The 27,661-nt window shown below is 43.1% G+C and overlaps 1 long non-coding RNA gene across 1 annotated transcript in view; it reads left to right on the top strand.

The window, feature by feature from the left end:
- The window catches only part of LOC143773628 (uncharacterized), a 74,596-nt gene that overhangs the window by 2,632 nt on the left and 44,303 nt on the right, over positions 1-27,661 (top strand). Inside the window, exon 2 of the long non-coding RNA XR_013215263.1 lies at positions 26,333-26,430. This is a non-coding gene — a long non-coding RNA (uncharacterized LOC143773628). The remainder of the gene's footprint in view (positions 1-26,332; positions 26,431-27,661) is intronic.

Here is a 27,661-nt window from a genome sequence, read left to right as displayed (position 1 = left end):
GCTTGAGATACTTTGCAGTGCTGTATATGCCCCGTGCATAACTTCAAGCTGTTGTTCAACATTCTTCAGGGACATGGTGTCCAGACAATTGTCCTTGTACAGTTTGTGTTATGTAATTCCCGCATCATTATGTGCAACAGACATTCTAATAATGCCTATTTAGAAAACAGGCTTCGCAGGCTAAAACCAAGACAAAACTAGAAACAGATGGGCGTAAAGGATAATTAGACTGTTACATCTCAAAACTGGATACAGACATGCAATATTTTCATACACTTTAAAGCGGAAAATATAACAATCATTTTTTTTTTTTATAATGAACCAGATTTATAACATAATTGAAAGCAATGGTAATTTACATGTGTGAGGTCCAGGTTATGATGGACATTATAAGGAGGCTTAAATGTTTCTCTATACCAGACTCATACCTAATCATTTTATTGTATGATTGCTAATGTAGCAAGCTTTAAACTACAATTGTAGGTCATGGGCATATAGAATACAAGTAGCTGTTGTGTTTTTTTTCACAGCCATATGAGATCTTTTCTTAATTTGAAAGCCATCTGTGTTTCACGAATATATCATTTAAAAGATTTGAGACTGAGACTAGACTACAGGTTCCTTATAAACAGCAGAATATTGTATTGCAGAAGGGAGAGGTAAATGATCAAATACATGGAAATACTTTTATATTTTGGTAAATACTTGCATTACTATCCCATATCATAAATATACTAGAAATGTAGTGTTTTGTTTCTAATAACCTATAGCTAAATAAAAAAACAAACAGCAAAGTCTGTTAATTATACTTTCATGTACAGTTTAGATCCAGTACCTAATTCACTTAGGTGACCGAATTTTCAAGTGTAATCTTTCAAGTTTAATTAAATGGGTTTAGCAAAATTATCCTGTGAAACATTTAGGAATTGTAACCATTTTTCTACAAAGCGTCCTCACTTCAGGGGCTCAAAGGTAGTTGAACAAGTTAGCTTTATCATAAATAAAATGCTAATTTTTAACTCTTTGTAGAGAATTCTTTGTAGGCAATTACTGCCTGAAGCCTGGAAGTTATGGATGTTACCACCGCTGGGTTTCCTCCATTGTGATGCTTTGCCAGGGCTTTACTACAGATGACTTCAGTTGTTGCTTGCTTGTTGGTCTTTCTGACCTAAGTTTTGTCTTAATCATGTGAAATACATGCTCAATGTGGTTGAGATCTGGTGATTGACTCAGCCACTGCAGAATATTTCACTTCTTTGCCTTAAACAATTCCTGGGTTACCTTTGCAGTATGTCTTGGGTCATTGTCCTTCTGTGCTAAGCGCCGTCCTATCAACTTTGCTGAATTTGGTTGAATATGAGCAAAAAGTATAGCCGTGTACACTTCAGAATACATTCGGCTGCTTCTGTCTTCAGTCACATCATCAATAAGCACTAGTGACCCAGTGCCATTAGAAGCCATGCATACCTATGCCATCACATTGCCTCAACATGTTTTGCATAGGATTTGGTGTGCTTTGGATCATGAGTTGTTCCAAACCTTTTTTGATGTTTTCCTCTTCCCATCATTCTGATGTAGGTCTCACACTGTGATGGTCTTCAGTAAAGAAAAGTTGCCTCAAGCTGTCCCTGGAGCAGTGAGCTTAGCTATCACTTTCCAGGGGGTGCTCTTAAAGGTAGAGAGGCCTGAGTCTCCAACCTTACTGTGCTCCTTTAAAAACCCTAATCTGACCCCTCCCTCACCCCATAAGGCATGGGACAGAAATGAAAGGTAAGCCAGACACAAAGACAAATCAGAGATAACAGAAAATCTCTATAATACAAAAGCACTAACCAACAATAGGGAGGAGGATGGGGACACGGAGGAATAAACTAAATGGGAAAAGGGACCAGGAGAAAAACATACATGTACAACAGCAAACTACAGAACACCACAACTCCAACTCCAAACTTCAACTACTTAGCTTTAGCACACAGAACAGGAAGGTGAATCTCCAGTAGCAACAAGGAACTCCTATTCAGTACAGAGTCTCCTAAGATCAAGGAAGCAGAGCTTTCACTGCCATGAGAGAGAGGTCTGGCTAGGTTTTATAGGAAGAGTTAATGACCATATCAGAAGCAACTGAAATGGGTCTGCGTGTTTCTGACCAGCATAGAAAGGGTCACTAACCTCTTCACCACCAAATTCATTTAATATACAATCCAAGCACACAGGATAAATGGAAGATCTGTGATTCACAATGCACAGGGATCTTCTACCCCCGGATCTCCCAGGTTGGTGTGACGCACTCGAGACAGCAGGTTGATCTTAGTTTCATTTGTCCAATGAATGCTTTTCCAGTACTGAGCTGGTTTCTTTTGATGCTTTATTTTTGGAAAAGTCTAATCTGGCCTTTCTATTTTTAAGGCTGATTAAAAGTTTGCACCTTGTGGTGAATCCTCCATGTTTGCTCTCATGAAGTCTTCTTTTTATGGTAGACTTAGATACTGAAACATCTACTTCCTGGAGAGTGTTCTTCTTTCAACAGGTGGATGTTGTGAAGAGTTTTTTATTCACCATGAAAAAGATTATGCGATCATCACAACTGTTGTCTTCTGTGAATGTCCAGGCCATTTTTTAGTTCACAAGCTCACTTAGCTGTTGATTTGGTCACCTCTAACAATTTTTCTGGCAATGGCAAAGTCTAATCGGGCCTTTCTATTTTTAAGGCTGATTAATGGTTGGCACCTTGTGGTGAACCCTCTGTATTGGGACTTATTAAATCTCTTTATGGTAAATTTAGACATTGAAACGTACTTCTTGGAGAGTGTTCTTCACCTGGGCGGAGGTTGTGAAGGGGGTTTTACTTCACCATGGAGAGGATTCTAAGATCATCCACAACTGTCGTCTTCTATTGACATCCAGGCCTTTTTGAGTTGCCTAAGCTCACAAGTGCGTTTTTTTAGAATGTACCAAACTTTTGATTTGGCCACTCTTAACATCTCTGCTATCTCTCTGATGGATTTTTTATTTTTTCAGCCTAATGAAGGCCTGTTTCACTTCCATTGAGAAGTTATTTGACCGCATATGTTCTAGATTCGCAGGAACAACCTCCAAATGCAAATGCCTCACTTGGAATCAGCTCCAGATCTTTTACCTGATGATGATGGATTAAAGAGAAAATAGCCCATGCAGCATATTAAGGAGCTTTTTAGATAGTTGTCCAAAAACTTTTGTTCCCTTGAAAAAAAGGCAGCTACATATTAAAATGCTGTAATTCATAAATCCTAACTCCAGTTAGGATGTGAATATACTCAAATTAAAGCTGAGCTTCTGCACTTTCTGCCCACATTGGTTATATAACTGTATCTTGAATATGTTTAGGTGAACAGCAAAAATGCCAAAACTATTAGAATTGGAAAAAGTTTGGCAGCAGGTTCCCTGGACTCATGAATTATAGTTTCTTTAAGGGCTTGTGCATACATTGCAGATTTTTTTTCTTGTGTTGCATTTCTAAGTGCAGGTTTGCTAGCAAAACCTGAAGCAATCCTGATGCCAGCAAAGTGAAAGAGAAACCTGAAGTGTCATGCACACGTTGAATATTTTTGACTTGCAGATTTGGGCAGAAAATAATCTACAGCATGTCAACGCTCTGCGCTTTTGCCAGCATTTTTCACCATTGACCTCACTCAAAATTCACAGGGTAAAAAAGCAGGACAAAAACGCATCAAAAAAGCGCTTTTTTGCAGCAGCATTTTTCCTGCCCAGAGATGCAGAAATGGTGCTCAAATTTCTACATTCATTTTTTCAATGTGTTCACAGCCTCAGGCAATTGTTTTGTATGTTATTTAGATAATTCCAGTCATTTATTTATTTTATTCACTTATATTGTACCATCATATTCTACAGCGCTTTAACCCCTTTCTGCCAGCTGACGGAATAGTACGTCAGTTGGCAGTATCCCCCTGCTTTGAGGTGGGCTCCGGCGGTGAGCCCACCTCAAAGCCGCGACATGTCAGCTGTTTTCAACAGCTGACATGTGCCCGCAATGGGTGCAAGCGGAATCGCGATCCGCTCACGCCCATTAACTAGTTAAATGCCGCTGTCAAACTTTGACAGCGGCATTTAACAACGCTCCCCACGGTGCGGCCGGAGGTGCGTGCACCGCTGACCCCCATCACATGATCGGGGGTCATCGGTGTGTTGCCATCACAACCAGAGGTCTCCACGAGACCTTTATGGTCGTCGATGACAGATTGCTATGGCGCTCATATCAAGCCTGTAATTCTGCTGCATAGAGGTGATCTGTGCAACACCTTTATGTAGCAGAGGCGATCGAGTAGTGGATGCTTCTAGTCTCCCATGGAGGCTATTGAAGCATGTGAAACTTTAAAAAAAATGTGTTTAAAAATATAAAAAAAATAAAAAATATATAAAAGTTCAAATCACCTCCCTTTCACCCCAATCAAAATAAAACAATAAAAAATCAAACCTACACATATTTGGTATCGCCATGTTCAGGATTAATCTGATCGCTAAATGGCACAGCGAGAACAAAATCAAAACGCCAAAATTACGTTTTTTGGTCGCCGTGACATTGCATTAAAAGGCAATAAGGGCAATCAAAAGAAAGTATCTGCACATAAGTGGTATAATTAAAAACGTCAGCTCGGCACGCAAAAAATAAGCCCTCAGCCAACCCAAGATCACGAAAAATGGAGACACTATGGGTATTGGAATTTTTTTTTTTTTATATAGCAAATTTTGGATTTCTTTTTTACCACTTAGATAAAAGAGAACCTAGATATGTTTGGTGTCTCTGAACTCGTAATGACCTGGAGAATCAAAATGGTGGGTCAGTTTTAGCATTTAGTGAACCTAGCAAATAGCCAAACAAAAAACAAGTGTGGGATTGCACTTTTTTTTGCAATTTCATCGCACTTGGAATTTATTTCCTGTTTTCTGTTACACGACATGGTAAAACCAATGGTGTCGTTCAAAAGTACAACTCATCGCGCAAAAAAAATAAGCCACCACACGGCTATATTGAAGGAAAAATAAAAAAGTTATGGCTCTGGAAAGAAGGGGAGCGAGAAACGAAAGCAAAAAAACGAAAAAACTCTGCGGGTTAAGGGGTTAAGGATATCATCATCACTGTCTCTATTAGGGCTCCAAATCTAAATTCTCTATCAGTATGCCTTTGAATTGTGGGAGGAAACAGAGTACCCGAAGGAAACCCATTAAAACACAGGAGAAAATACAAACTCCTTGAAGATGATGTCCTTGATGGGATTTTATTCCATGACCCCAGTGCTGCAAAGCAGCAGTGCTAAGCAATGTATGAATTAACTATTCCCTCTATGAAAACAGAGGTAATATTTGGTGCACTGGGTATTTGCACAAACATTTTACAACTCTTTAATTTTTTTACCAGCACATCACATTTCTAAAAAATGGGTGGCACTTAGTAAAAAGGATTGAAAGCGGACATACATTGTATCTGAAATTTACGTTAGCACATAGCTGACATAGATTTCATTTTCTGGCACATGGATAGCCTAAAAGATGCAAAATTTATTAGTAAATGTGCCTCTTTATAAATATGACACTTCTTTCTCTAGGGAGCTTATGGTTTAAGTAACGCCAGTCTTCATAATTTCATCCTATATAGGAGAGCACAAGTTAAAAGTTTCAACACACCTGTTCATTCAATGGTTTTCCTTTCTCTTATTGGAATGTGCACATTGTAGATTCATATTGAAGGTACTCATGGAAACAAGTAGTAAAGAAACATATGTGAAGCAAACAAGAATATGAGTTGAGCCTTAGATTCCTCAAAGTACCACCTTAACAGGGTAGGTTCACTCGAGCATGTAAAAAATTGTTCATGGTTTCATCCATAAAAATGGGACAATTTTAATTTCACTTGTTATCCGTGTGCAGTCCACGTACAGTATGCTTTTTTTTTACAGCATCAACTTTTAATCATTTACAAGACCATTTACAGTTTCTTATATTACAGAATTGCAATGTATAATAAGTAAAAAACAGATGCTATACTGTGTCTCTGTATGACACTGATTTTTTTTTAAACACCCATAGACTTGAATGGGTGAGTCTCATTCGGTTTACTAGTGCATGCTGGGATTTTTTTCACACAAAAATTCTGTCAGTAAAAAAAATTGCTCTTCTGCACTGTCTCATTGAGTAACATTGATCTAAGTGCTAACCATTTTTTCACAGACAGCACTTGGAATGAGGTCATGTGAACGAAGCCTCACTCTGATGACAGATTTACACATCCTTCCTTTGGTAGTCAGCTAGAGCTGCTTTCTAACAGTCTTGAACATTTTATTTAAAATTATTTAATCTGTCCAATTACTTTTGGTCCCTTTAAAAACAGGGTGGCACATGTTAAGGAGCTGAAACTCCTAAACTCTTCATCCAATTTTAATGTGGATACCCTCAAATGAAAGCTGAAAGTCTGAACTTCAACTGCATCTGATTTGTTTTGTTTAAAATTCATTGTGGTAATGTCTATAACCAAAATTAGAAAACTGTTGTCTCTGTCCAAATATATATGGACGTAACTGTAATACATATTTTCAGTTGTTTCACACTTTTTTGTTAAGTATATAATTCCACATGTGTTAATTCATAGTTTTGATGCCTTCAGTGTGAACTTACAATTTTCATAGTCATGAAAATACAGAAAAATCTTTAAATGAGAAGGTGTGTCCAAACTTTTGCTCTGTACTGTATATTAAGGTTGAAAACCTGGGCCTCTCTACATCCAGGAGTACCCATGGGACAGGGATAGTTAGCGTCCAAGTTCCAGGGACAGTTTGAGCACACTCTCCCATACTTAAGATTGTCACAGCATGACATTTTCACTGGCCCCACATTTTGTATCTTGGTATTGATCCCGTCACAGTCATTGCCAAGCAATTGCAGGGTCTGTCGCTTGAACTGCCAGACGTGCAATCTGGGGTCTCACAGCAGAAGACTGTTGGTCTGTAGGGCAGTCAAGCTGAACCAGAACCTAAGGTGGCCCTCCCAGATAGAAGGAGCAATGAGTTGTTCTTTCTCTCCTTCAGGGAGATCCGTAATCCTGGGCCATTTCACTTCCATCAGACTCACTGACTCTCTAGTTGCTTGATGCTATTTTTTAGGCTCTAGGCCTTGTGTATGTCGATCCAGACCTTGTCTCTCTTGCTGAATCTAAGCTACGCAAGCTCCAGCAGGGAGACTGGCCAGTAGAGAAATTCTGCTCTGAGTTTTGTAGATGGGCTACTGATACCAGGTGGAATGATCCTGCTCTCAGAGTCAGTTCTGTTATTATACAATACTTGGGCTTTATTTATTGTGCCTTATTTTTGGCTCTACTTACCTAGCACATGGACAAGCATTCAAATGTAGATCAGATAGATGTACTACCTCTGAACTCCCATGTGCACCTCACTGCTGTATGTACTTCCGTGTCCTTGTCCTGATTGACAATTTTATTATATGTGTTTTTCTTGAAATTTTTTGAAATAAATTTTGTACTTTCTTACTTATTTATTGGTTACTCCAGTTTTTCTCCTATTTATATAGTTACATTACGGAGTCAATAAAATATTGTGAATGTGGGTTGATACTACTTAGTATCCCCACTTTTGGCATATTAAATATGCAATGGGGTTTTTTTCTTCTGTGTCTTTCTGTCAGGGTATGTCTGAAAGATTAAAATACTTATTTGCGCTTTACGAAACTCCTTGTTAGGGTTAGGGATTCATTAGACTCCGCCATGGCTTTGGCCATATGTATAGATTGATGCCTTAAGGATAGACCTGTTGTGACTTGGCCCCTATGGTACTTCCTAAAAATTAAGTTCTCCCTGTGTGCTCTGAAGAACCAATGCAGTTAGGGAGGCCTCCCCTTGATATGGGTCTCCTGCAGTTCGCCGCAAGACAAGGTTGTGTTTTTTCTGTGGTCAAAAGAGTTACTTGAATGGGGTTTGTCCTTCTTTACCTAAGCACAAAAAAAGTCAGAAAACGTCTAGCTCCAGTTTGTGTGGAGGATAAATAATAATCTAATTATATAGCGCCAACATATTCCGCAGCGCTTTACAGTTTTTGCACACATTATCATCGCTGTCCCAGATGGGGCTAAGAATCTAAATTCCCTATCGGTATGTTTTTGTAATGTGGGAGGAAAACCAGAATACCCAGAGGAAACCCACGGAGAAAATACATACTCCTTGCAGATGCTGTCCTTGGTGGGATTTGAACCCAGGACTGCAGAGCTGCAATGTTTCAGTGATAACCACTGAGCCACCGTGCTGCCCCAACAACTTGGGTGTATATATCTCCTCCACAGGTGTAGCTCAGTTTTTCTTACCTGGAAAAGTGGTATAGGTATGAAAACTGAGAAGATATCCATCCTCTTGGATAGAGGAGCGGGAGCCAATATGGTGAATACTCAGTTCGCACGAGACCATGGTCTTTCCTGTAGTATGCTGGCGAAGTCCATTCTGGTATTTGCGGTTGACTCTGCACCTCTTGATCAGGGAAAGTTTACCTGAATTTAACCTGCGCATAGGGGCTCTTCACAGGGAGCTCCTTTCTTGTTATATTCTGGAAGGTCTCCCTACCCCTATTGTGTTAGGCCTTCCATGGCTAACAGTGCATAATCCGATGATTGACTAGCAGTCCAAAGAAACAGTCAAGTGGAGTGATTTCTGCAAAAGTAATTGCTTGCAGCAAAGAGGAAGAACCGAACAAAAAGGTCCAATGTATGTCAATATAAAGACAACAATGAATGTAATCGGTACAAAAGAATATTATTTATTGATTAAAACAAAACAAGGAAGCAGAAAGTAGTACCATAATGATGACAACACCCAGTGTGTCTGCCATGCACACGACGGACTAGAGGAACACCCTATGTAAAACTGACAAACATGTGTAGTAAATATATAAGCAAATCAATAATAAATAATGCTAAGTGATGTGGTCTAGAAAGCATGAAGCAAAAAACATGAGATATAAAACACAAATGTGTATATGTCAGTACAGAGATGTAAATAAATATAATCAGGTGCAAGCATGGAATGAACCTCACTGTCACGGGGGTACTGGGTAGACTAAGGCTGGTTACCCGGGCCCCTGCGATTTCCCTTAGGCTAGGGAAACCCTGTCTGTCCCTTTCCCAGAAGTTACACTAAAGGTGTGCATGTCTGGGCCGCCAGGCCTGACCCTGTCTCCTGTTTCAGCCCAAAGCTGAGACCACCACCCGCCACCCAGTGAAGAGACCACACACCAATCCCCACAGAAAGCACAGACAGGGAAAACTGAAAAACCCACCACGCCGCAGACATACAGGAATACACTATGATGTGCACAGGTACCTCCACCTGAGCCTCGGCAATCTCAGCCTCAACCTCGGTCGTGAGAGCCGAGACCACTACACCCTTTTGGAGGATGGGTACCGGATCTTCCCGAGGTTCTCCCCCCGGAAAACACCTGGACAAAGCATCCGCCTTAGTGTTCTTAGACCCAGGTCGGTACGTAACAAAAAAGTTGAACCGCGTGAAAAACAATGCCCAGCGAGCCTGCCTGGGGGACAGACGCTTGGCTGACTCCAAATACAGCAGATTTTTATGGTCGGTGATAACTGTAACCTGATGAACTGACCCCTCCAAAAAGTGTCGCCATTCCTCAAAAGCCAACTTGATAGCCAACAACTCCCTGTTGCCGATATCGTAATTACGTTCGGCAGACGACAGCTTCTTGGAAAAGTAGGCGCAAGGACGCAACTCGCCCAAGGATGAGCCTTGTGACAGCACCGCCCCCACTCCAACCTCAGACACATCGACTTCCACGGTAAATGGTTTTGATACGTCCGATTGCACCAGAATGGGAGCTGAAGCAAAACTGTTCTTCAGAAATTCAAATGCGCGCACAGCAGCCTGAGGCCAGGCAGAGAAATTGGTACCCTTTTTCGTCATGTCAGTAAGCGGTTTAGCAATGGTAGAAAAATATTTGATAAACTTTCTATAATAGTTGGAAAACCCAAGGAACCGCTGGAGTGCTTTTAGGTTATCAGGCCGTTCCCAATGCAGCACCGCTTGCACCTTAGCGGCATCCATTTTAAACCCTGAAGCAGACACAACATAACCCAAGAAAGGCAACTCCTGAACCGAAAATACACATTTCTCAAGTTTTGCATAGAGCTTATTTTCCCTGAGAAGCTGTAACACCTGCCTCACATGCTCTAAATGAGAATCACGGTCGCATGAATAAATGAGAATGTCATCTAGGTACACAATAACGAATTTCCCCAGAACATGCGAGAACACATCATTTATGAAATGTTGAAAAACTGCAGGCGCGTTTGTCAACCCAAATGGCATCACCAAATTTTCAAAATGACCCTCAGGAGTATTAAAAGCCGTCTTCCACTCATCACCTTGACGGACTCTTATGAGGTTGTAAGCCCCCCTGAGGTCAAGCTTGGAAAACCACTTAGCACCAGCCACCTGGTTGAACAAATCAGGTATCAGTGGCATAGGGTATGGATCACGAACCGTAATCTGGTTTAACTCCCTGAAATCCAGACACGGGCGTAGTCCGCCATCTTTCTTTTTAATGAAGAAGAACCCCACTGCCACCGGCGAGGACGAAGGCCTGATGTGCCCTTTGCTCAAACTCTCAGCAATGTAATCTTTTAAAGCTTGCCTCTCAGGACCAGAGACGTTGAACATCCTTGCTTTCGGCAATTTAGCCCCTGGTTTAAACCTAATAGTACAGTCATAGGGGCGATGTGGTGGCAATTCTGAGCAACCCTTCTCTGAGAACACATCCGCGAAATCAAGCAGTGACTCAGGAATGCTTGGAGTCACAACGGACACACATGTGGCCAGGCAATTCTCCTGGCAAAATCCGCTCCATTGAATTATGTCCTGAGTTTTCCAGTCAATAACCGGGTTGTGCATAGATAACCATGGAAAACCCAGAACCATTTGTGCAGGAAGATTACTGAGCACCGTACATTGTCCCGGCTCAGAATGTAGGACCCCAATGTGAAGTTTAATCTCAGCCACAAACTCAGTAATCTCCCCCTGTGGGAGAGGGGTAGCATTGATGGTGACCACCCGGATAGGATGAGGCAATTTTTCGACCGTGAACCCGGCCGAGCGCGCAAACTCCTCATCAATGAGATTAGTGGCCGAACCATTATCCACAAAAACAGTGATTGGCAGCTCTCTGCCAGCGACCATAACTTTGGCAGGGAGCCTACATTGAGAGAGCACCATGGAGGATATGCATAAGCTCAGATTGGCCTCCTCCACTCCCTCTGAGCTTAGTAGTCTTCCGCCATTGCGTTTTTTTTTTAGAAAACAGAGGACAAGCATTTACATAATGCCCCTTTTTACCACAGCAAAAACAGAGTCCCTGCTTCCTGAGCGAGGGGGCTTGATGACGCGACACTCCTGCGATTTGCATAGACTCCGTGGGCTCACCTGCAGCAACCTCACGTGCACCTACAACCTCCCCCATAGGCGGCGTCTCTAGCGCCCCCTGACGCAAACGGCAATCAATGCTGACAACAAGACTCATGGCAGACTCCAGAGAAGCAGGAGTCTCATACATCAAAAGGGCTTGTTTAACCCTTCTCGAAACCCCACATACAAACTGACTCCGCAGCGCCGGGTCATTCCATTGTGTGTCCACCGCCCAGCGGCGAAATTCAGAACAGTAATCCTCCGCCATTCGCTCCCCCTGGCAGAGAGCGCGTATTTTAGATTCTGCTAGAGCCAATCTGTCAGGATCATCATAAATGAGTCCAAGAGCAGAAAAAAAACTCTCTACTGAGTTAAATGCAGCTGAATCAGAAGGTAATGAAAACGCCCATGCTTGGGGGTCTCCGTTCAGCAATGACAAAACCAAGCCCACACGCTGAGCCTCATTACCTGAGGAAAGCGGGCGCATACGAAAATACAATTTGCAAGCTTCACGGAAAACAACAAATGTACTGCATTCCCCAGCAAACCTCTCAGGTAAAGGGATTTTTGGCTCTGCAACTCTACCTGCAGCTTCCACTTGCACATTAGATACCACAAGACCCTGTTGCTGAACAGCCCCCTTCAACTCAGTGAGCTGTAAGAACAGGGCCCTCAACTGGCGGTTTATGGAAGTCATGGGATCCATGACATACAAAAAAAACATATTATTTATTTTTATTTTTTGGGGGGCGATTATAATGTCACGGGGTACTGGGTAGACTAAGGCTGGTTACCCGGGCCCCTGCGATTTCCCTTAGGCTAGAGAAACCCTGTCTGTCCATTTCCCAGAAGTTACACTAAAGGTGTGCATGTCTGGGCCGCCAGGCCTGACCCTGTCTCCTGTTTCAGTCCTAAGCTGAGACCACCACCCGCCACCCAGTGAAGAGACCACACACCAATCCCCACAGAAAGCACAGACAGGGAAAACTGAAAAACCCACCACGCCGCAGACATACAGGAATACACTATAATGTGCACAGGGCAAAACAAATACAAATATAGGAAGGAGGAATATGACAAAGGATAATACACCACCAGATACGATATTCCTCCAACAAGACCACCACTCCAGACCGGAATCACTAGGCACAAAGCACAAGCTATAATCGGCGATGCCCAAAGTCCAGCGTGACTATTTAAAGGCCGTGGGCGTAACCCAGCCTCCAACCTGATTACCAGCTAGATAAACCCCGAGCAAGCTGGATAACATCTAGCCGACGCCACTGAGCGTGTAGTGGACGTAAGTGGAATTACTGCTGTCTGTCGGACGCCCTAGTGTGAACAGCGTCCGACATGACACTCACAATATAAACAGGTAACCTACACTAATAGAACACAGCAAGTGGCAGTAAAGTACATGTGCATCTAGTTAAACAAAATTGGCTCAATGTCACTAGGAATGAAAATCAAAATAATAGCCCAAAACAGTGCAAAATGTTTTTTTTGGATAAACTGCATGTAAGATATGCACCCAAACGCCTCACTGATGTACAAGATAATCACCATAGTGGTAATGCAGCGCCTGAGCACAATAAAGCCACAGAATGTTTTAGTAGAGCTGGATAGCAGCGTAGGAAGTAATTACTTGTGTGGTCATGTCGCTGTAGGCAGGAACGCGCCCCAATGCGCATTTTGGATCAAGTCCTTCGTCAGGGTACATAAACTTTAGTAATCAAACAGTAGATAAATCCCATGATCATGCAATATAAGATTGTACATGAAAAATTGGAATATGGTTCCACATAAAGGAATGTATATAATTGCCAACACACTATGAAGGTATCAAAATGATGATAAATATAGTGAAGTGCCGCAGTAGCACCCTATGCAGTGATGAGGCAATAACCCAGCAAAGTTCCAAAACAAAAGTCTCTTTAACCCCTTACTGACATCGGACGAGATAGTACGTCCGATGTCAGCTCCCCTGCTTTGATGCTGGGCTCCGCGGTGAGCCCGCATCAAAGCCGGGACATGTCAGCTGTTTTGAACAGCTGACATGTGCCCGCAATAGCGGCGGGTGAAATCGCGATTCACCCGCCGCTATTAACTAGTTAAATGCCGCTGTCAAACGCAGACAGCGGCATTTAACTACCGCATCCAGCCGGGCGGCCGGAAATGACGGCATCGCCGACCCCCGTCACATGATCGGAGGTCGGCGATGCTTCTCCATTGTAACCATAGAGGTCCTTGAGACCTCTATGGTTACAGGTCCCTGGCAGCTGTGAGCGCCACCCTGTGGTCGGCGCTCACAGCACACCTGATTTTCTACTACATAGCAGCGAACAGCAGATCGCTGCTATGTAGCAGAGCCGATCGTGTTGTGCCTGCTTCTAGCCTCCCATGGAGGCTATTGAAGCATGGCAAAAGTAAAAAAAAAAAAAGTTAAAAAAAATGTGAAAAAAATAAAAAAATATATAAAAGTTTAAATCACCCCCCTTTCGCCCCAATCAAAATAAATCAATAAAAAAAAAATCAAATCTACACATATTTGGTATTGCTGTGTTCAGAATCGCCCGATCTATCAATAAAAAAAAGCATTAACCTGATCGCTAAACGGTGTAACGAGAAAAAAAATCGAAACGCCAGAATTACGTTTTTTTGGTCGCTGCAACATTGCATTAAAATGCAATAATGGGCGATCAAAAGAACGTATCTGCACCGAATTGGAATAATTAAAAACGCCAGCTCGGCGCGCAAAAAATAAGCCCTCAACCGACCCCAGATCATGAAAAATGGAGACGCTACGAGTATCGGAATATGGCGCAATTTGTTTTTTTTTTTTTAGCAAAGTTTGGAATTTTTTTTCACCACTTAGGTTAAAAATAACCTAGTCATGTTAGGTGTCTATGAACTCGTAATGACCTGTAGAATCATAATGGCAGGTCAGTTTTAGCATTTAGTGAACCTAGCAAAAAAGCCAAGCAAAAAACCAGTGTGGGATTGCACTTTTTTTGCAATTTCACCGCACTTGGAATTTTTTTCCCGTTTTCTAGTACACGACATGGTAAAACCAATGATGTCTTTCAAAAGTACAACTCATGCCGCAAAAAATAAGCCCTCACATGGCCAAATTGACAGAAAAATAAAAAAGTTATGGCTCTGGGAAGGAGGGGAGTGAAAAACGAACACGGAAAACCGAAAAATCCCACGGTCATGAAGGGGTTAATGTTCAACTCACAGCAATACACAGTGCACGAAATCCTCTGGATCACAGCCGGGAACCATATCCTCCAGTTTGCAGCCGATAAACATGCCAGTCCACCTCCTAGACCAGTTAACTTGGGTGACTGCACTGCTGTGTACGCTGTGGGTGCCAGGCCTCTTAGCTCCCTTGGCTGTTTGGTTCTGCTTGCCTGTGTTGCCTCACACAGGTAGGGCTCTGCAGAGCCTTTTGATCTGCACTCCTGCAAAGACCAGACTGACACTGACACTGAACCTGACACACCCAACCCTCTGCTTCAGAGGTTTTACAAGCAACCTGTGGCCTTCAGCCACATAGAAAACATGTCCAGGAATGAAACGGACGGCACTACTACCATCCTGTAGTCTGTTTCAAAACACAAAAGCCCAGAGCAGGTTTTCTTAAATCTGCCTTGGTCAAATAGTTTGTGCAAGACCAGGGCCGGTGTTTGGCACAGGCAGACCAGGCAGACGCCTGGGGCCCCCACCTACAAGGGGGCCCCCTGCATCTGCAACCCCTGTATGAAGTGCCCAGAGGGTGTACAGCAGTGAAGCAGCGGTCCCAGAACGTGTCTCCCAAACCCCCCCTGAGACCCCCTCAGTGCTGTGATTTACTCATGTGCTCCCGGAGCTCTGTGCTGTTTGCTGTAGGATCAGGTTTCACAGTCACATACAGCAGCCATCAGCATAGGCTCTGACCACAGCCACTAAATCAGTGCTTGTAATCTGACAGGGCACTTGCTGTCACTACTGTCTGGATGACACAAGACAGGAATATTGTCTGCTGAATCAGGGCATTTATTATATAGAAATAAATGAATTCCCACGTGAAATAATAAGCGTAAATCATACACATATATAGCACAGGTGTGCATAGGAATCAGTGTTTTTAGTGCATTTTTTTTGCAGCCAAAACCTGCTCTCTTGGCAGTACAAACACTGCTTTCAAAGCACCCATTAGGGTATGTGCAGAGGATCCGGAAATGGCAGCCCTTTGGATGCAGTGGACATGTGCTGCCTCCAAAGTGCTGCCATCTTTTGTTCACAGGTGATTCCGCGTGTGTTCATTGATCTGTGCGGAATCACCGCGTCCTATACATTGCAGGGGTGAGAATTCTCTTGCGGAGACTCTCGTCTATGCCATATAAATTGGCATGCTGCAGCCTGGACAGACGCGCCCCATGTCCGTCTCTGCGGGTGAGGTGCGGGTGTCAGTGCACGCATAGTAGAGATGGAATTTCTTGAAATCCCATCCACTATACTGTAACATTTGGCCGCTGCAGGTTGGACACTGCACAAGTACACAGCAGCCGACCCGCAGCGTTTTCTGATTGTGGACACATACCCTTAGAGCTTTTGCTGTTTGTTTTTTACAGTATGCATTTGTCTACAGTACATGTTTAATAAAATTAGTGTTATTCACAAAAAACGCAGCGAAAAACAACGTTGCAACATTTGCAGCATATTTTAAACTTTTTCATTGCTTTCTACGGGTGAAAAAAATTGCTGAAAGAAGTGACACGCTGCAGATGTAAAAAACGCTGCCGTTGTGAAATCCAGTCAGGGGAAAATAAAAGGGTGCGCAGGAGATTTCTGAAGATCTCAGTTTTTGCTTGTGCTGTAAAATGCTGTAAACTTATTATTTGCAGAAGAAAGAGCTGCAAAAATTCTGCATATGAACATGGCGAAAAGCTGCTTTTCAAAGTGCCAGCAAAACATTTGAGATTTCTGAAATCTCCTGCAGGCGCTTGTTTGTTTTCTGACTGGATTTCAGAACTGTAGCACTTTTTAAATCTGTAGCGTGTCACTTCTTTCAGTGTGTTTTCACCCGTAGAAAGCAATGAAAGAATAAAAAAGCTGCAGATATTGCAACGGCATTTTTCACTGCAATTTTTTAAGTGGTTTTGGTGAATTAAACGATTAGTTCTCGTTCGAATGTTCAGTATTTCACATCAGTATTTGTAATGCAGAAACAGCAGTGGAACAATGAGGCTATGTGCACACGTTGCGGAATATGCCGTGGATTTTTCCACGCAGATTCCTAGAAATAAACCTATAGAGTCACTAAGTGTACACCTGCATACCCAAAAGCACGCTTCGCAATGTTTTCTTCGAGGGGTGGGGCTATTCCAAAGTGAATGTTGGATGTATATATAGTACTCACTCCAGGTGAATCTGATGAAGATGCTTGATGCATCACATGCATGCTGATATCTGCGCCATCACTGTGATGCACCCTTGCCCATCTGATGACTCGCGCAGGTCAGTGGGTGCACTTCCTTTGATATTTCTGAGCACACACCACTATATACTGTACATCATAAGACATTATCCGAGCACGTTCGCTTATTACTATTTGGCATGTGGATCGCCCCCAGGCGCAGGGCAATGGGGTACTTGGCACCGGGTCCCTCGGTCTCGGTTCTAGGGATGTCACGGTGGCCCGACCCGGTCCGTGGCCCTGCTGAGGGGCGCCCAATTAAAGGTGATAGTTTGTCAAGTGCTCGTGACGCCACCTGTGGTGTTCGGTCAGGATGACCGATGCTGCTAGGGGTCCGCTGGGGTGATGGAATGGCAGCTAGATGGTATACCTTCCCACAGGTGAAGTATGTCCCCATGGTTTCCCAAGGTGTGAGGATGGTGATATTGGGCGTTGTAAGGCGCGATGAATAACGAGGACACAAAGGTTGCAGTCTTTTTACCTTTTACTGAAGACTTCAGTGTCCGCAGTCCAGAGTACCGCTCACAGGGCTGGCTGAGTCCGGCCGGTCCGAAGGCACATCCAGAGTTCCCTTAGCCAGGAGGAAATCAGTAGTCTTCCTACTAGCGCCTGTGTATTTGTAGTACCTCCCTGCTGAGCACCACGGGAAAGTCCTCACAACCTTTGTAGATGTTTCTGATGTTCTCACTCTCTGTCCCCCAGATGATATGGATAGGACAACCCGTATGACGGGGTAGGCCTGGAGTTAATTTATAGGGACCCTAGAGATGCCCCTCTCCCACAATTGCCTCCGTGTCTTCTTAGGTATTTAGGTTGGGCAGCCAACTTGGAATTGACTGTCCTGCCATTGTCTGGAGTAATGCATAGAGTCAGTACTCTCTCGGTGTTCCGGCCACCGGCTATGCGCCTAGGAAGGAGGCTGCCGATCTCGGGGCAGGACTCCTCCCGGTATTATCTCCTTGTGCTGTGACTTCGGTTCTCACTCTCCACAATATACTTCGCTTCGTGTCCTTTCTTAGGATGCTGCCGCAATGATGTGCAGGCGCAGCTCCGTAACGTTCTATCTCTTGCTAGGCCTCTGTCAGGATCCCACCCCTGACAGGACCTCTCTGGGTCAAACCCAGGCTGCTTCTCCCTCGATGTTATCTGGTCGAAGCCCAGTCTGCTTCTCTCTAACTTCCTATCCAACCCACCAGTTTTACCCGTGTGTGAGGAGTGCCCTAGTAGATAGAAGCTTTGCTCCCCCTGGTGGACTGGAGTGTAAAGTGTAGTGTGTGACTGTGATACCTGGCAAGGTGAACTCCTTTAGTACCATCAGACGTAACATCACTCCCCCTGGTGGAAGAGCGACATTACTGCAACGACCAGGACTCTGGGGCGCTGCACATGCATTCTCACAGACTCACTCCAAAATCTTGCATTTGAAGCTGTTACAACTATTTGAGGAGTCAGACTTTATACTAACATGGATATTTTTGAACTGTCCAACTAATGTGATCATCACTAGATATATTCTTTGTAAATATGCAGTCATGGAGGAAAGTGTTGGCACCCTTGAAATTGAAATTGTTCCAGAAAATGAAGTATTTATCCCAGATAATTATTGCAACTATACAGTATATGTTTTTGTTGTACACATGTTTATTTCCTTTGTGTGTTTTGGAACAATACAAAAAAAACTGAGAAAAAACACAAATTGGACATAATTTCACGCAAAATCCCTAAAATGGACAAGACAAAATTGTTGGCACCCTCAACTTACCATTTAACTGCTTACCCTTTTGAATAAATAACTGCAAGCAGTCTCTTCCTACTACCATCAACGAGCTTCTTACACCTCTCAACTGAAATTTTGTACCACTTTTCTTTTGCAAACTGCTCCAGATCTCTGATATTTGAAGGGTGTCTTCTCCCAAACAAAATTTTTATATTTCTGTTCAATGGGATTTAAATCCAAAATTATTGCTGGTCACTTTAGAACTCTTCAGCTCTTTATTTTCATTCATTTGTGGGTGCTTCTTGAAGTATGTTTGGGGTCATTCTCCTTCTGGAAGACCCATGACACTACATTGCAACCCAAAATCCTTTGGTAGTCTTCAGATTTCATGATGCCAAGCATACAGTCAAGCGCCCTGTGTCAGATGCAGCAAAACAACCCCAAAACATCTTTGAACGTCCACCATATTTGACTGTGGGTACTGTGTTCTATTATTTGTAGGCCTCATTCCACTTTTCGGTAAACAGTAGAATGATGTGCTTTACCAAAAATCTCTATCTCGGTTTCATCTGCCATCAAGATGCTTGCCCAGAAGGATTTTGGCTTACTCATGTACATTTTGACAAACTGCAGTCTAGCTTTTCATGTCTTTGCATCAGCTGTGGGTCTTCCTGGGGCTCCTGCCATAGTGTGATGCTGTGACGGTCTTAGGTAGGGGAGGGGGGCTTCAAACTGTCCCTGCAACTGGGGCCCTAACTATCCCTGTCCCAGGGGTGTTCTTGATGGTAGAGAGGCCTGAGATTCCGACCTTTCTATGCTCTTGTAAATTCCTGGTCTGTCCCCTCCCCCATTCTATGGAGCATGGGAAAAAAAATGTAATGTGAACAAGACACAAAAGACAAAACAGGAATAACAGAAAACCTCTGTCATACAAAAGCACCAACCAATAATAGGAAATAGGATAGGGACAGGTAGGAATAAACTGAACAGGAACAAGGACCATGAGATATACACCCGTGTACTATAGAACACCTCCACAACAAGTTCTCTCCAAACACTTAGCTTAAGCACACAGCACAGGAAGACGAATCTCCAATAGCAACAACAAACTCCTATTCAGCACAGTGTATCCAAAGCGCAAGGAAGTAGAGCTTTCACTGGCAAGACAAAGAGGATCTAGCAAGGTTTTATAGGAATAGAAGCAACTGAAAATGGAGCTACACGTTTTTGACCATGATAAGAATAGTCGTTAACCTCTTAAGCACCAAAGAAATCAAAACTAATTTAATATGGGATCCAAACACACAGGCTAAATGGAAGATCTGCGATGCACAATACACAGAGATCTTCTACCCCCAGATCACTAGTGACACATAGCATTTAATTTCATTCAAAGATCGACAGATAGTTTGCACTGACACTGATGCACCCTGAGCCTGCAGGACAGCTTGAATTTCTTTGGAACTTGATTGGGGCTGCTTATCCACCATCCAGACTATATTATGTTACAACATGTCATCAATTTTTCTCTGCTGGCCATGTCCAGTGAGATTAACTACACTGCCAAGGGTTGTAAACTTCTTATGTTGCACACTGTAGACAAAGAAACATCAAGATCTCTGTAGATGGATTTAGTCAACTTCTCCCCTTTTTTCTGGTTTCAGGTGTGATTTTCATATTGTCCACACCTATTACTTGCCACAGGTGAGTTTGAGCAAGCATCACAAGCTTGAAACAAAGTTGTTTACCCACAATTTTGTCTAGCCCATTTTTGGAGTTTTGTGTGAAATTATGTTGAGTGTGAGGCAGTGACCAGTGTCACAGGTAGGGGTAGCTGTATGTTCTCCCCAGGATGTGCAATGCAGGCTAAAAATAAGTGTTAGTCTTGGGCATGTTTGTGTCCAGGGCAAAGTTTGGAAAACCCGCTCTGGGGTTTTTGTATTTTGAAACAGACTGCAGGATGGTAGTCGTGCAGTCCATTTCATTCCAGGCCTGGGTTTTCCATGTGGCTGAAGGCCACAGATCTCAGTTAAAATCCCTGCAGTAAAGGGTTTGGGTGTGTCAGAGTCAGAGTCAGTATCAGTCTGGTGTATGCTAGAGGGCAGAGCAGTCAGCTCTGTAGAGCTCCTGTGTGAGGCAACACAGGAAAGCGGAGCCAAGCAGCCAAGGGAGCTGAGACGCCTGGCTCCCACAGTGTGCACAGTGGTGGAGTTGCCCATAGTAACTGGTCAGAGGAGGACTGGTGTGTTTAGTGACAGTAAACTGAAGGATATTGTGAACTGTGGAAAGCTGTGAGTAAAGAGACATTAACTCGGAGGTGCAGTCCCCCACGGCAACCGGTCTCAGAGGCGGACTGTCTTGTGGCATGTTTAGTGACTGTAATCCGGAGGATATAGTTTCCGGCAGCTATCTGGAGGATACCGGCTACTAGTGCTGTGAATTCGACTTTAATGATACATACTTGTGTGAATTGGACATTAATGCTGTGATGAAACCGCATTAAAGAGACTTTATGTTGAAAATTTGTTGGGTCACTGCTTCCTAACTGCATAAGTGTGCTACTGTTGCACTACACCAGTTTGCATTTGTTTTCTCTGTTTAGTTGTGTTGTTCCAATACACACATGAGAAATAAACATGTGTATAACCAAACATGTAATTGCAATAGTTTTCTGGGAGAAATCCTTCATTTTCTGGAACAATTTCAAAGGTGCCAACTGTTTCGGCCATGACTATATGTATTGTGTGATGTTAACTGTATATCATTAGAAGCAGGAATTAGAGAACAATGTTGGCACTAATTATACCATGTGTCCCCCCTAGATAGTAGTTACAAGATTATAGGGCAGTGTTTTTCTGTTTATAGAACACTAATTATTGAAAGTTCAAAGATTTTTAATTTCCTGTGAGACATTTTACAATATCCTAAAGATTATCATATCCTATTGCTGAGACAAATTGCTTGCCAGGCAGTGCTCCATGGCTCCTTGTAGGTAAATGGTAAACCTAACATTAATTGGTTTAAGAAAATTCTACTTTATCATATATGCCAGGCTATGTCGGGGAACAGAAAAATACTGTGACATGTATACATATTGAAGGGGTGGACACAGACAGAAGAGAGCCCTTGTGCGAAAACAGTATATGGGTCTTTTGCAGTCTAGTAGCTTATCATAATGCACAATTCCACCTGATCTCTAGAGACCCTGAACACCAACATCTTAATTTAGCCATAGATCACAGCATGTGTAACTCCTGTAAAACATGCCAGCTATGGGTATGTACATATAGCATATTTTACCTGAAGTCCACCAGAAAAATGCTTTAAAGGATTAAAGAGAATCTGTCAGCAGGGTTTTGTTAAGTAGCCTAGAGACACTGTCATGTTGCTGCTGTTACACTGATTAAAATGATACCTGGGGTGAAGAGATCCATCTTGTGGTCCTTGTGCAATCAGTGTTAGAAGTTTTCAGTTAATGATATGCCCTTTCTCCGGGGCAGGACTGTAGCCAGAGTCTTGTCTTCCTGCCCTAGGCCAGAGAAACAAAGGAAAGACATACAGTCAGAGAGAGAGATACAGTCAGAGAGAAAGAGACAGCCTGAGAAAGAGACAGCCAGATGGAGAGACAGCCAGAGAGATAAAGATAGCCAGACAGAGAGAGACAGCCAGAGAGACAGACATATTTTTCTTGCTTTGGCAACACTAATTGTATTTTGGTCCTGCCAATAAAGCCATTTGAATTTGACAGCCAAAAAGAGAGACAGCCAGAGAAAGAGAGAGGCAGCCAGAGAGAGAGAGACAGCCAGCCAGAGAGAGACAGCCAGCAAAAGAGAGACAGCCAGAGAGAGAGATAGACAGCCAGCGAAAGGGAGACAGACAGAGAGAGACAGCCAAAGAGAGAGACAGCCCACCAAAGACAGAGAGGCTTTCAGAGAGAGAGAAAAACAGCCAGCAAGAAAGATAGCCAGCCACAGAGAGACAGCCAGAGCGAGAGAGAGAGAGGCAGTGAGAGAGATACAGAGAGATAGAGAGAGACAGGGAGAGAGATACAGAGAGATAGAGACAGAGAGACAGGGAGAGAGAGACATATAAAGAAACATAGAGAGAGAGAGACAGAGAAGAAAACTCTCTGGCAGTATGTCTATATCTCTTTGTCTAGCTCGCTCTCTCTGTCTGGCTGTATTTCTCTTTATCTGGCTGGCTGCCTCTCTCTCGGCCTGTCTCTTTATTAGGTTGTCTCTCTTTCTGTCTCTCTCTCTTGCTGGATGTCTGTCTCTATGATGAGGGACATGTTTGTGCTTCGGGGTGTCCTGTGGACAGGTCTTTCCTTGGTTTCTCTGGCTTAGAGCAGGAAGATAAGATTCTGCCTACTGTCCTGCCCCGGAGCACAGAAATATCTTTAACTGAACACTTACACTGAACCACAAGATGGATTTATTCACCCCAGGTATCATTTTAAAGGGAATCTGTCACCCCAAAATTCACCTATAAGCTAAGGCCACTGCCATCAGGGGCTTATCTACAGCATTCTGTAATGCTGTAGATAAGCTACCATTGTAACCTGAAAGAAAAGAAAAACAAGTTAGATTATACTCACCCAGGGGCGGTCCTGGCGCTGTCCGGTCCAATGGGCGTCGCTGTCTGGTGCCTCCCATCTTCACATGATGACATCCTCTTCTTGTCTTGACGCTGCGGCTCTGGCGCAGGTGTAGTTTATCTGCCCTGTTGAGGGCAGAGCAAAGTACTGCTGTGCGCAGGCGCCGGGCTTCTCTGACCTTTCCCACGATCTGCGCACTGCAGTACTTTGCTCTGCCTTCAGGGCAGACAAAGTACACCTGCACAGGAGCCGCGGCAGGAAGCAAAGAAGAGGACATCATCGTATGAAGATGGGAGGCGCTGGACCTGGACCACGATTCCTATCTGACAGGAGCGCATCAGGACCGCCCCCGGTGAGTATAATCTAACTTGTTGTTCTTATCTTTCAGGAAACATTGGGGGCTTATCTACAGCATTATAGAATGCTATAGATAAGCCCCTGATGGCGGTGGCCTTAGCTTATAGGCGAATTTTGGGGTGACAGATTCCCTTTAATCAGTATAACTGTGCCAACATGACAGTGTCTGCAGTTTACTTAGCAAAATGCTGCTGACAGGTTTATTTAACATGTGAACTACATTGTCAAAATGACTTGCTGTGCTTATGTTCAGTCTTGATTTTTTTTTAACTACTTCAGTCTTCAAAAGCCTAGAGGTGGCTAAAGGAAGTGGCCTGACCATTCTTCAGGCATCTCAGTTTGGAAAGTGCTCACTAATCTATAAATATAGTTTAAAAAAACAAAACAAAAAAAACTGCCATAAAAATTAACAAATAGATGCCAGAGAAGGCTTCTCAGGAAAAACACGGCCAATGTATTCCTGAAGCGTCTTCTCCTTCAAAAACTCAGCGGGTACACTGGTGTCTAAAAGACTTTGTGTGCACAATTCCCTTAAAGCGAGTAAAATCTTGTGTATTGCTGGGTTAACAGAATTAATCCAAGAATACATCAGGCAAGGATTTATGAGCCCTTACAAGACATTTCTAGTTTAACTCCCCAAAACCTTGTGTCCTATATAATCTCTACTCATCTCTCCTTGATCCTATAGCTCATCCTTCCCCAGAACACACAAAACATCTAATGCCTAAGTTTATACAATAGCTCCCAACTTCCTCAATAATCATAAGAACTCTCTCTCTAAAGGTGGCTATACACAGAAGATGAATGTTAGTCAAGAACTTGGCAAAAATCAAATGTGTATGGAGGTGACCCAATACAAAAGAATGCATACAAATAGTGAGGATTCACAAGAACACACACACATATCATTTAAAAAGTACTCTAAAGTACATGATACAGATAGTGTAAGTCCACACTAGACTGAAAAAAACGGAAGCTCCTGTTCCCTATAAGTAGTAGATTGTCAGCCAATATTCCAGAATAGACATAATTGATAAGCTGTTAAGCAGTCTGGTTATAAAACAATAACTAAGTGATCAAATTTACAAATATATATCACAAATATACATAGTGATACATATTCATTTGTGTGAATATATTAGGAGCACACCCTGTCTGTATCATGTATAATAGTTTATTTCTTAAGTATCTTTAACTCCTATGTGTCTATTTTGACCTTTGACTGAGAATCTTCACTATTTTACATGCATTCTTTTGTCTTTCGTTGCTATACGTATAATGATTCATGCATATAGGTGACTGGATTCCTTACTTTATGGTAGTGCAAGTTACATGTTTTTGCTTAAAGGGTTTGTTTGCAGACTAGCAATTCTTCTCATTTCATACACTGTGGCCTTGAGGATTCTCTGGTGCCGGCGTGTAAGGGGGTGCCACGCCTCTACCCCTTAAAGGTTGTATAGTAAGTAGTGTTGAGCGATACCTTCCGATATTCGAAAGTATCGGTATCGGATTGGATCGGCCGATACCGGCAAAATATCGGATCTCGCCGATTTCGATACCCGATACCAATACAAGTCAATGGGACACAAATATCGGAAGGTATCCTGGATGGTTCCCAGGGTCTGAAGGAGAGGAAACTCTCCTTCAGGCCCTGGGATCCATATTCATGTAAAAAATAAAGAATAAAAATAAAAAATATGGATATACTCACCCCTCCGACGGAGCCTGGACCTTAGTGGTGTAACCGGCAGCCTCCGTTCCTAAGAATGCAGAGTGAAGGACCTTCGATTACGTCACGGCTTGTGATTGGTCGCGTGACCGCTCATGTGACCGCTCACGCGACCAATCACAAGCCGCGACGTCATCGCAGGTCCTACACTCACTGCATTCTTAGGAACAGAGGCTGCCGGTTACACCGCTAAGGTCCAGGCTCCGCCGGAGGGGTGAGTATATCCATATTTTTTATTTTTATTCTTTACATGAATATGGATCCCAGGGCCTGAAGGAGAGTCTCCTCTCCTCCAGACCCTGGGAACCATACACTGGGAACTTCCGATTCCAATTTCCGATATCACAAAAATATCGGAACTCGGATACTTGCGGTATCGGAATGCTCAACACTAATAGTAAGTCATGCTGCTATGTATGTAGTATTTTGCTACTTGTTAGATATGTACATATTACATGTTGCTGTATGTATATGTCAGTAGTGATAGGGTAAGTGTAGTAGCCTAAATCTGACACTAGATGGGCACAATATTATACATAGTTATTTAGGAGGGGCTGGCTGTGTTAGGAGGAAAGTATCCTCCAGTTTGTATTCAGCAGGGGCCTAGTGCTCGTGTTGGGTGGACAGCTCCGCAATGTTAAACAAGGTACCCAGCCATTCAGTCCGGATGGACAGAAGTACAGCTGGAGCAGCAGCGTTACTGCAGCTTGGGGCAGGAGCATGAGAAGCTGCACTTGACTAGTACAGGGACACAGGTCGCTAGCCATGTGGCAGATCATTGCATGTTCTGGGGCTAAACGGACGAGGGAATTCTCAGGCATAGTGAGCTCGCACAGGGAGGATGCTGTGTTAGCGCAAGAGGTGATACGACCCAGTAATATACTGAAGGACGTGGGAGAAAGCATAGGGAGAGCGGAGAATGTGGACTGTAAGGAACCTGATGCTGATGTTGTAACTGACAAGAATGTGCTGTGACAAGTAAAGAGTAAAGTTCTTCGTTATAGGTTTGAAATGGACTCTGTCTCTTAGTGTACAACTATGGAAGCAGCGGATCTTCAGCCAGCCCGATGAGACCCTGATGGTACAGAAGGTGAAGCAGAAGGTAGGCTGCAGAAAGGACATTGTTTTCATGTGATGGGAGGACCTCCCTCACAGGCACTGGAAGCGGCGGACACGTGACCGTAAATATAGTATGTGATATGCATTCATGCAGTCATGTGCTGACTAGATGGGTGCCGCCTCGCTCAGTGCTAGTGTATTGAGTGAGATTGGAGACTGTCTAGTCAGAGTGTGGCAGTGCGCAAGATGTGAGGATTTACAAGTCCTAATACCGGACAACCCCTTTTATATTTTTTGTGGTGTTTCAACTCTTCCCAAAGGTCAGCAAAAAGTCATGTTGGATTTAGGGTTCAGTATGTTTGATGTATGTTACTATGGCAGAATGAAACGTAATCATGATACTCTTTCTTCACTATGTGCTTCTGGATATGAAAAATAACCTAAAGCACAATTATTAGTAATCCAAGAATATGTATATCTGTAAGGGGCACATGCTGCATTGGATAACCTGTTGCTGTCAATAAAGTAAACTAATTTGGCTTGATTTGTGCTTTATCACATTTCAGATGTTCCAGCATTCATGAATGATACAAGAATTGTTATAAATTCATTTTAATTCAGCATGTTACTTTCTTCAAATACAAATTTCAATAACTCCCATTAAACAGTTATATTCTCCATTTTGTTAAGGATTTTTTTTATTATGTAGTTATGTTACTATTGTGTGTGAACACGGCTTTACAGGTTGAACACCAGGAAGTTCTTGGGAGCTGCCACTGCCAAAGCTGTTAGTGGTTGCCTTTTAGGCTAAGTGCACACATTGCAGAATTTCCGCGGAAATTTCCGCAGCAATTCTGCATCCCTGCCACGAGTATATCGCATGCAGAATTGGCATGTGTATTCCCGCTAAGCACTAGCGTAATTAGCATGCAGAATGCTAGCGTTTTCCAAGCAATCTGTAGCATCGCTTGGAAAGCTGATTGACAGGTTGGTCACACTTGTCAAACATAGTGTTTGACAAGTGTGATCAACTTTTTACTATTGATGCTGCCTATGCAGCATGAGAAGTAAAAACATATAATGTTAAAAATAATACAAAAATTAATAAATCGTGATATTCTCACCTTCCGGCGTCCCCCGCAGCCTTCACACTACTCGTGATGCTCCCGTTTCCAGTGATGCCTCGCGGCAATGACCCCAAATGACTTAGCGGTCTTAAGAGACCGCTATGTCATCACAGGTCATTTTCGCAAGGCATTACTGGGAACGGGAGC

Source organism: Ranitomeya variabilis, chromosome 5 (assembly GCF_051348905.1).
Source record: "Ranitomeya variabilis isolate aRanVar5 chromosome 5, aRanVar5.hap1, whole genome shotgun sequence".
Taxonomy (NCBI): domain Eukaryota; kingdom Metazoa; phylum Chordata; class Amphibia; order Anura; family Dendrobatidae; genus Ranitomeya; species Ranitomeya variabilis.
This window is presented reverse-complemented; position numbering and strand designations above follow the sequence as displayed.